The following is a 10255-nucleotide window of genomic DNA, read 5'->3' as shown; positions in this document are numbered from 1 at the left end:
CAAGTGGAAAATGCCATGGCTAATGCGAGTGAATTTGCAAAACCTGCCGATTTGCCAGTTCAACGGCTATATGTCAGAAAAAAAGAAACGACCATGCATAGAACCACACAAGGTAAAAACCAGAGTCACTCTGCACGCAAATGTTATCGCTGTGATTCCAGCTGCCATTTAGCGAATTCCAAGCAGTGCCCTGCTTTAAATAAGACATGCAAATTACGTGGTAAAACGGGACATTTTGCAAAAGTGTGCTGTTCTGGACGAAGACAGGACATCAGAGAAATCGAAGTCCCGGAACTGATTGTTTTGTACATGACTAACACATTTGCTGCTGCAAACAAAATTGTGTGTGACATTGAAATGGGGACATTTTCTGGCACTACAACGCAAGAGTTAATTGTTGATACTGGATCATCCTTATCTTTGCTTCCAGAGCATGTATATAAACAATACTTCTCTGAACTGCCTTTGGAACAGTCAGATGTGCGTCTTGTCACATATTCAAAAGATGACATTCCAGTGCTGGGATGTATTAAGACGTCTGCGCGACATGGTGAGCATTCAGTACCTGCCACATTCTATATTGTGAAAAGTGGAAATGCACTTATGGGCATGGACTTAATACATTCCTTGAACTTGTGCATAACAGGAAATAAAGTACTCACCCTCAAACAGTCAGTGCAACAAGTATTCCATACTGATACGCCATCCTTTGGCTGTGCAAAGAACTATGTACACAAAGTGAAAATGCATGACAACTTTATTCCTGTGCAACAGAAGCTAGGCAGACTACCTTTTTCTGTAAGGGATGCTGTGTCTACAGAGCTGAACCGCCTACTAGCAGCAGATATTATTGAAAGAGTGGATGCTTCGCTGTGGGTTTCGCCCATCGTAGTTATGCAAAAGGAATCTGGAGACATCAGAATGTGTGTGGATCTTAGGGAACCCAACAAAGCAATCGTTGTGGACAGCTACCCTATTCCACACATTGAAGAACTCTTTTCACAGTTGAGAGGTGCTGTGATGTTTTCTACAATCGACCTGGCAAATGCATACCATCAAGTGCCACTACATGAGGACAGTAGGGACCTCACTGCTTTTATAACACATGAGGGTCTGTTTCGTTACAAGCGAGTTTGCTACGGATTAGCATCAGCCCCGGCGGCGTTCCAAAAACTGATGTGTACTACTCTCAGGGGCGTTACAGGCGTCCAGTGTTATCTGGATGACATAATTGTGTTTGGTGACTCTGTTACTAGCCACGATGCTCACCTAAAAATAGTGCTGCACAAACTACAAGAAGCAGGTCTGCATCTGAATGAGAAGAAATGTACATTTCGCCAGGAGAAGCTCACATTTCTGGGACATACCATCTCCAAAGCGGGACTGATGCCAGATCACAGCCACTTGGAAGCAATACGTAATGCTCCACCACCTTCGGATGTGCCTACACTAAGATCATTTCTAGGCCTCACCGCTTGGTATGCTAAATTCATTCCTAACTACGCAGCTGTTGTTGAGCCTATGAGAGATGTCTTTAGAGGAATTTCCAATTTCGCATGGACTGACGAAGCACACAAAAGTTTTCAGAAAGTAAAAGAACTGATTGCACAGAGCCCTGCATTGGCTTTATTTGATCCTGCTTTACCTACAATTGTTACAACAGATGCCTCCGACTACGGCATAGGTGGCATCCTGACTCAGCTTCATCCAGATAAGTCAGAAAGAACCGTGGCTTTCGCATCCAGAACCTTGACATCGGCAGAAAGGAAGTATTCTGTTGTTGAAAAAGAAGCCCTTGCTTGTGTCTGGGTCATTGAGCGTTGGAGAACATACCTGTGGGGCAAACACTTCACATTAAGATCAGATCACCAAGCCTTAACCACCCTTTTGACCACTAAAGGTATGGGACGAGCTGGACTGAGAGTAGCACGATGGTCCGCTAGATTGCTCTGCTTCAACTATACTATGGAGTACAGGCGGGGAGTTGACAACCAGGTAGCGGATTGCCTTTCGCGTCTTCCATTGGCAAACGAAAGTAAGTCTGATTTTGATTCTGAACCAGAAACTGTTGCTGCTATCACTACACTTCTGTCAGCTGTTCCTGTGGCTGAGTTTGCTGCTGAAAGCTCCTCATGCCCTGAGCTCGCCAAACTTCGCCAATACATTGAGTGTGGCTGGCCCGCTACATCCAAAAACCTGCATTCTGACATGTCCAGGTACTTTTCAATCCGAGACGAACTGTCTATCTTGGACTCGTATGTGCTAAGAGGATCACACAGACTGATTGTGCCTCTTAGTTTACGTTCCCGTTTGGTCACCCTTGCTCATGATGGCCATCAAGGCATTGTGAGAACCAAGCAACAGCTTAGGGAGCTATACTGGTGGCCTAAGATGGATTCGCAGGTACAGTCCACAATTGCAACTTGCGTCACCTGCCAACTCGATGATAAAACTGCTAGAACCACACATGCACCACTTACCCCTGTTGACTATCCAGTAGCTCCGTGGCAGAAACTGGGCATCGATGTGGTGGGTCCTTTTGACATTGGTCCTGTTGGTTGTAGATACGCTATCACACTGATTGACTACCATTCAAAATGGCCAGAGGTAGCTTTTGCGCCTCATGTGACTGCATCTACCATTAATTGTTTCCTGAGGTCAGTGTTTAGCCAAAAAGGGAATCCTCTGGAGATTGTTACGGACAATGGGCCTCAGTTCGTGTCAACCGAGTTCAAACTATTTCTACAAGAAAGAGATGTAAAGCACATTCGTACTTCTATATATCACCCGGAAGGAAACGGAGCTGTGGAGCGCTGGAATAAGGTACTGAAGGAGGCTATTCTGACTGCAGAAAGGGAGAGAGCCCCTTGGACATCGTTCATTGCGGATTTTCTGCAGACTTACCGAGCTACACCTCACGCCACGACAGGAATGTCTCCTTTTGAGCTGATGTTCGGAAGAAAAATGAGAACAAAATTGTCAATTCTTTCAAAGGGCAATGTGAATCCTGCTATAAAAAAGCTGAAAACAAAGGTGATGCGACACCAGAAAAAAATGAAAGCATACCTGGATAAAAAACGCAAAGCAAAGACTCCGGGGCTCAAGGAAGGTGACTTTGTACGGGTGAGAAAACCTGTGCATGTCAGAAAAGGGAAATCAAAATTCAGCAACCCTATGCAGATTGTTAGAAGGAAGGGAACACATCGTTTTGAACTGAGTGATGGACGAACTTGGGACGTATCTCATCTGGCACCACTGCACTCAGAATTTGCTCAGGTTCCTGAACACTCTGAACAATCAACTTCTGCTGCATCGCCTGAAAGTGATAACAACCAATTGGAGGGACGTTGTAGAAGGAAGCCAGTATGGTTGAAGGACTATGTAACTTAAACTGCTAAAGTAGGCAAAGGAAAAGGAAAAAAGCCAAAGTTTAGTTCAGGACAGTTGTGGTTTGAACTGAAGAAATGTTCATATAACTATTCATACTATATGTGTTTGTCAAGAGAAATTGTTTGACATTGTTTTGAGTTTCTAATATAAGTAAAGGAATCCGGTAAGAGAACAAAACGATTGAATACAGTGTTTAGCAAATGTTCATTGTAACTGCAGAGGAAAACAAATTAAGTCATGGGGAGATGTTGTGTTCTCTTATTACATTGCTTGTTGATAAATGTCCACTAGAGGGAGATATTGTTCTAGACATAGAAAAAGGAGAAAAAATGAAAAAAGTAAAGAGACCTGTTCGTTACTCGGTGTGCTCTCATTTCTTTTTATGCAATTACACAACAGATTCATTCAGAGACACACAGACACTTTCACTCCTGCGTTCAGGGGATTCTGTGCAGATAGATATAAGTCTAATATTAACGTTATGCTGCATAAATAACGAAGCGTGTAATATAAGAGATAAATGAAGAGTTAAATCCCGTTTATTATAAACCTGCTATCAGATGCTTCATCTGTGGCCGGGTTTCTCGACAGCGATTGATCTGAGAGTTTAAGAGCGTTTTCTGAGTCATTTTACGATCTTTCGTTATTGATCCACGTGTGTTTCCCAGAAATGCACTTAACACAATCGCAGTATCTGTGCTTTAAGAGCTGCTTAGAGTCGCTGTCCGTTTGTCAAGTGCTGAAATCTCATCTTATAGAGTGACTCGTGATTGTAGCACACGCTCGTTTACTGAAATGTTCATCTAATGCTGTGTTCAGACTCTGTCAGCAGATTGTCATTTGACTGACAGCTTCTGATCAATGTGGAAGCAGACAAATATCTCCAAATGAAAGAAAACTCGGGTTTATCTTTGCAACAATACCCTTCACAAGGCGTTCAGATGAAGAAAAAAAGATGCAACTCCAGAAGAAGGACACAGATTCAGTTCACATTAAGAGGAGCATCCAGCAGGACATACAGAAGATCAAAAAAAAAAAAAAGTGGTAAATGTAACTTGTTTATATCTGTAGACACGCTGTGATAGATGTGTGTGGGGTTAATGGGAGGATTATATCTTAAGGTTACTGAAATATTTCAGAAAACATATTGTAATGTGATCAGAGACATGAGAAGATATTTACAATTACCCATAGAAGGTAACTCAAACAATACAGTTTGTTGTAAATATTTTATTTATTTATTTATTTTTGATCGCTCTCTCTTATAGATATGAAGATTAGTAAAATATACATTTATACAATGGCCATGTCTCTTTTCAAATAAGAATAGTTTTAGAAGTATTTTTTCCATTTAATGCATTAAAAATATTAACATTCACTTTCCTTCAGTTGGGCATATATTCAGTCATAGTTGCAACATAAGTTTTCAATATCGTTAGGATATAAAAATATTAATGATAGTATGTATTTTTGAAATAGTAATATAATATATTTTGGAGATGAATATTTCAATGCATTTTTTACTACAAGTGAACTATTTATCATTTCCACAGTCTTTAAATTGTGATCTAAAAGAGTTTGTTGTGTGATTTCCTCTAGTGGACAACATTAGTATTACAGCCTTCATCTCTGTTAGCTCCCTGAGCAGCAGAAATTCATCAAACTTGACATATTTATCTTGTCCATGTGTATGAATTTCTGAGAAATTATGGATCCAAACACTGAAACTGATCTCCCTTTATAACTTTAAACTGGTCATGTTTAATTGTTGCAGCTGAAATTGACATTTTGTGATCACTACATCATGTTTGTTTCCCTCCTTCACTCTCTAGGTCTGTGATACCATACTCTCACACACCATGGACCAGTTCTCCTTCACAAACACCTTGTTAGTGTCACTGTGCTTCAAGCAGACAGGTTTGAACAGGACACAATGGTGTTTCCTGAAGATGCACTGAGCAGGACTTTGAAGGTCTATCCAGAGCTCAGTGAGAGTAAGCTGAAGACAGAGCTTAGTCTCATCTACTGCAAGGAAGAGTTCAGAAGCTCTCGTGCTGCTGTGGACCTTCTCCAGCTGTTTATGGAGAACAATCTTGAACAAGATCCTCATCAGCACACCCATGACCACAGCAGAAGTGATCTGAGAGCTGCTTCTCAAGCTTGAAGAGAATGAAGACTTCTCTGAGAAACAGCAGGAGCCAGGAGAGACTGAATGCATTGTTCATGCTGTCAGTGGAGAAGAGACTGGGACTGAGATGATGATTTCAACCAGAAAGAAAACCAGGGACAAATCTGACAGCCAGAAAGAAAGGAGAGACAAATATATTTTCAAATAGTGCTACAGGCCAGTGATTAGACAACTTCATTGTGTGTGTGTGTGTGTGTGTGTGTGTGTGTGTGTGTGTGTGTGTGTGTGTGTGTGTGTGTGCGCGTGTGTGTGTGTGTGTGTGTGTGTGTGTGAATGATTACCTTGATTACTGAACTGATAATACTACTATAAATCTGATACTGATAATAAAACTACTGCTGATAATAAAACCACATTGAACTCAAATTCACTGATTCATGGTACATTTATTGCATTCTTTAACAGTTGACTTTAACATTAATATTTTCAATATTTTATCTGGCAGTAATGATACATAATCACCTGATAAATGGCTGTTTACAGTCCTGCATTACTAACAGTTTAGTTTTTCAGTTTGTTTGTGCACCCACAAAAGTGTTTTTTAGCACCAGCCGTCACTGATTCACACGTTATAGAAACAAAAATGATGGTGTATAAAATGTATTTTTATAATCATTTATAATATTCAGGAGAAAGTCGGTGTAATGAGGGGCAGAAACCGAAAAGAAGAGGTTTTGTTCACTCTTAGAATAGGACACACTGGACTGAATCAGACACTGTTCAAAACAGACAAACATCAACAGGTTTGTGTGAAAACTGTGAGGAAACGGAGTCAGTGTTACGTGTGTTATTGGAGAGGAGGAAATATGAGGAGGAAAGAAGGGAAATGATCCAAATGATGAAGACAGACATTGTAAACGTTAATGTTCAGAAGCTTTAAGAAGGAAGTACTTGTGTTCAAACATCTCATGATTTACCCCCAAAAATACAGGATTGATGGAAAGAATATAATTAATTTCTAAATGTCCTAGTTTGTCATACACTGCTCCACACTCCAGTCTCGTGAGTGGCATTAATTTACATTGGTTTTCAGCCACCAATCAAATCAAAAGAAGAAGAAGAAGCTTTCCTACAAGAAAAATCCTGACCCATGCTTTATTCCAGTTGGTGGCGGTAATGCAACAGTTAGGCTGCAATCCATCAATAAACACCAGAGAAGAAGAAGCAGAAGCAGCAGAAGAAGAGCCAGTTCTTCTTCATTTTGGCGGTTTTCTGAGGTGAGTAGTTCACTATCTTCACGCAGTTGTAAAATCCTCTTTACACCTTTTGTTTCGAGCAAACTCTTCACATAGAAAACTGTAAGATGTGGAAATACTCTGATGTTATGAATGCGCTAAATAACATTAGAAATGTGTTCAGATTGATAAGGACAAATCACAATGTTTGATAAAGATGTGTTTCTATCAGCAAACAGTCAGAATAAAGTGATGATCTGCTGCTGATCCTGAATGTCTTGTTTAATGAGTGTTTCTAGTCTGAGACTCATCAATATTATCAGCTGATCAAAATCCTCTTTATTTCATGATAATAGATCCTGTTTTCACCTCATTCATTACACTGATGACTTCAGATCTGTTCATTGACACATTAAGATCATTTTATTGCTGTGAAGATCAGAAAACAACACGGTTATCAGTTATTGTGACATTACAAGATGAAACTATCACAACAGCATTTATTCATTAGTCTGTGATAAACCATGTTTCATATAAAACACAAAACTAAAACACATTCAGTTCAACTCAATTCATTGGTGCTTTATTTGTACCTTGCAAATTTGTAAAATGATATTTCTATGTTTATTCTTTCACTTTTTAAATTCTTACATTGCTTATATTTAGCATCTTTTAATTGTGTTTTTTCTTATATATTTATGTGTCATATTTATGAAAAATGATCAGTTTGGGAGTTCAAAGCTGGTTCGCGAATCATTTGAGTCAGTTTGAAAGTTCGGAGCGGGATTGCGAATCATTTGAGTCAGTTTGGGAGTTCAAAGCGGGTTCGCGAATCATTTGAATCAGTTTGAAAGTTCGGAGCGGGATTGCGAATCATTTGAGTCAGTTTGATGATCGCGAATCATTTGAGTCAGTATGGGAGTTCAAAGCGGGTTCGCGAATCATTTGAATCAGTTTGAAAGTTCGGAGCGGGATTGCGAATCATTTGAGTCAGTTTGATGATCGCGAATCATTTGAGTCAGTTTGGGAGTTCGTAGTGGGTTCGCGAATCATTTGAGTCAGTTTGGGGATCGCGAATCATAGCTTTATATGGATAGGCATTTATAACTAATTTAGTATCTAGTTCTAATTACGTTTTCCATGCGTGTTTAGGTGCGATATGTGAACTCGTATTTTTTGTTTTAAAAAATGTGTTATTTTTAAATGACTGGGTAAAATAAAAAAAAAATAAAAAAAAACTGGACACAATATATATTTAGTTTTTGAGCAACATACAGAATATTAGAAACAGAATTAGTTTATTTTTTTTCTTTGATTTTGTTTCCCAAAAAGACTGACATCTTTATTTAACCTAAATATGTTATTACAGTTATTTAATTTTTGTTACATAATTCATATACATATAATTTATATAATTTAATATCATTTCGTTATATAATAATAATCATACACATAATTTGATTTAATAATAACCCAATGTGAAGCAAAAACAGAATATTCTGACAAGCTTTGTGAAATTATATATATATATATATATATATATTACTCTTTGTATTTTTGTCAATATGGTAGAATATTATCCTATTTAAATCAAGTTAGGTCAAAAGTAATCTAAAGTAGTCTGATTAGATTATCTAAAATGTGTAATGTAATGGATTATGTTACTAACTATAATTATTGTCATGTAATTTGGAATCAGTACCGGATTACAGTTTACATAGCTAGGCTATTTTAGTTCCCCTCACTCCACAACAATCCTTTCAATTAACAGTATTTAGAAAAGAACAAGAATTAAAAATATAAGAAGCTATAGCAATACAGACGACAAGCCAAAACTAATTAATTTAAGCCAAAACGAAACTGAAACCAACATTGGCTCTCTCATTCGACACAAAATCAAATGTTTCCGTATTTGCGATGTATTTGTATTTATTATGTACTTCACTCACATTCAAATATCTACGTAAAACAAAATGTTTTGCATAACATCACGTGGTACAGTGATAACACTTAATGGCACAGATTTTACTACATATTTATGTTTTTTCATGTTTGACTGACTGTATTTTATAATGATAATTAAGAGACTGCATTGTCAAAGTAACTGTGTGTGCATGCTGCCCCAGCACAATCACTTGAATCATTTATTTTTCAGTGGAACTGTGGAAGCAACTTCTCATTTTAGTCAAAAAGATCATCGTAACTGTAAACGGTTTCCCCTTTATATGTGCACATTCACAATAAAAACAAATCTTTATGCTTTAAGCCTAAAGAAAAATAGGATGCTGCTTTCTGTCGTCTGGTTTCCTTTTGCGCAGCACATACTAGGCTACTTGTTGCACAGTTTTTTGTTCATTTTCTTGATTTATTAAGTAACAATGTATTTTTCGTATAGGCCTATTTCTCACAGAGCTGCAGGTGCGTGATGTGATATGAAGATTGTTTGCTGCTTTGTGCGCATGTAAAATGAATTCCCGGGAAACAAATGTTAGTATTTTGAATAGGTCACAGACACTTATCCTTTCTAATTTAATTCAATTCTAATTTAAAATAATCTTGTCGGTTAAAAGTTAATAATCTGTTAACGAGCGTCGCTTGTCGGTTAGGAAAAATAACCAAAAATAACATCCCTAACACACACATTAGCACACAGGTGACAGTTGACCAATCAGAGCGTCAGGGAGAAGTTGGAGCGTGGGGACTTATTAAAAGTTCCCAATGCTTCAGGAAAAGCTGCGTTTTGAAAGAGTTTTGCTTTGATTAACCACGACAAACAATGAGCCAATTGTTCCTGTGCAGTGCTTGCCATCTCCTCATTAGACATGATTTTACATGGATTATGATCATAATAAAAAAGTTTTTGTTTTCAGTATGTTATATTTCATTAAGTACTAAGTTAAAGCTTTCTATAGATATATTTATGTCTGTGAGGCATGTTTTCGCTGAGTTTCGGTTCATTTTTGTGAAGCACTTCTTTTCAAGACCAGACGGCAGAAAGCGCTTCATGTTTGTTTTCTTTATTTTATAAAAGCACAACATTTTGTTGATATTGTGAGTGAGCAAAAATAAAAGTAGACCCTTTACAGTTACAAATGAATCACTAAATAAATCAAGTAATTTCATGCAAGTGATCGCGCTGGTGCCTCCATGTCCTGCAAAGCACACATAGCTTCCACTTTCTGCACAAACTATTGGATATAGCACACATTTATCTAGGTTTAACGTTTAAATATTGTTATATGCTTGAACTCTTTTAGTATATCTATAGATCTTATTTTAGGCAAGTCGTGATGATTTGAGAAGGATAAATTGATCAAACATATATGATCAGCTTACTGTCTGCCACTGTCCGCTTGGTCATTACTTTAAAAAACAAAAAATAAAATGTAACAAACAAAAAAATGCTCCAAACATTTTTCAAAATTAACTTAATAAAAAAAAATCAAACATTGAATAGTTCTCACTACAGAAACATGGGTTTGTGTCCACATTTTTTTAATGT

The 10255-nt window shown here is 37.8% G+C and overlaps 1 protein-coding gene across 2 annotated transcripts in view; it reads left to right on the top strand.

Annotated features, from left to right (window-relative positions):
* Window positions 1-10255, top strand: part of LOC132159374 (NACHT, LRR and PYD domains-containing protein 3-like) — a 229444-nt gene that overhangs the window by 42717 nt on the left and 176472 nt on the right. The window lies entirely within an intron of this gene.

Source organism: Carassius carassius, chromosome 16, assembly GCF_963082965.1.
Source record: "Carassius carassius chromosome 16, fCarCar2.1, whole genome shotgun sequence".
Classification (NCBI taxonomy): Eukaryota; Metazoa; Chordata; class Actinopteri; order Cypriniformes; family Cyprinidae; genus Carassius; species Carassius carassius.
The sequence above is the reverse complement of the archived record's forward strand: the minus strand, read 5'-3'. Positions and strand labels throughout refer to the sequence as shown.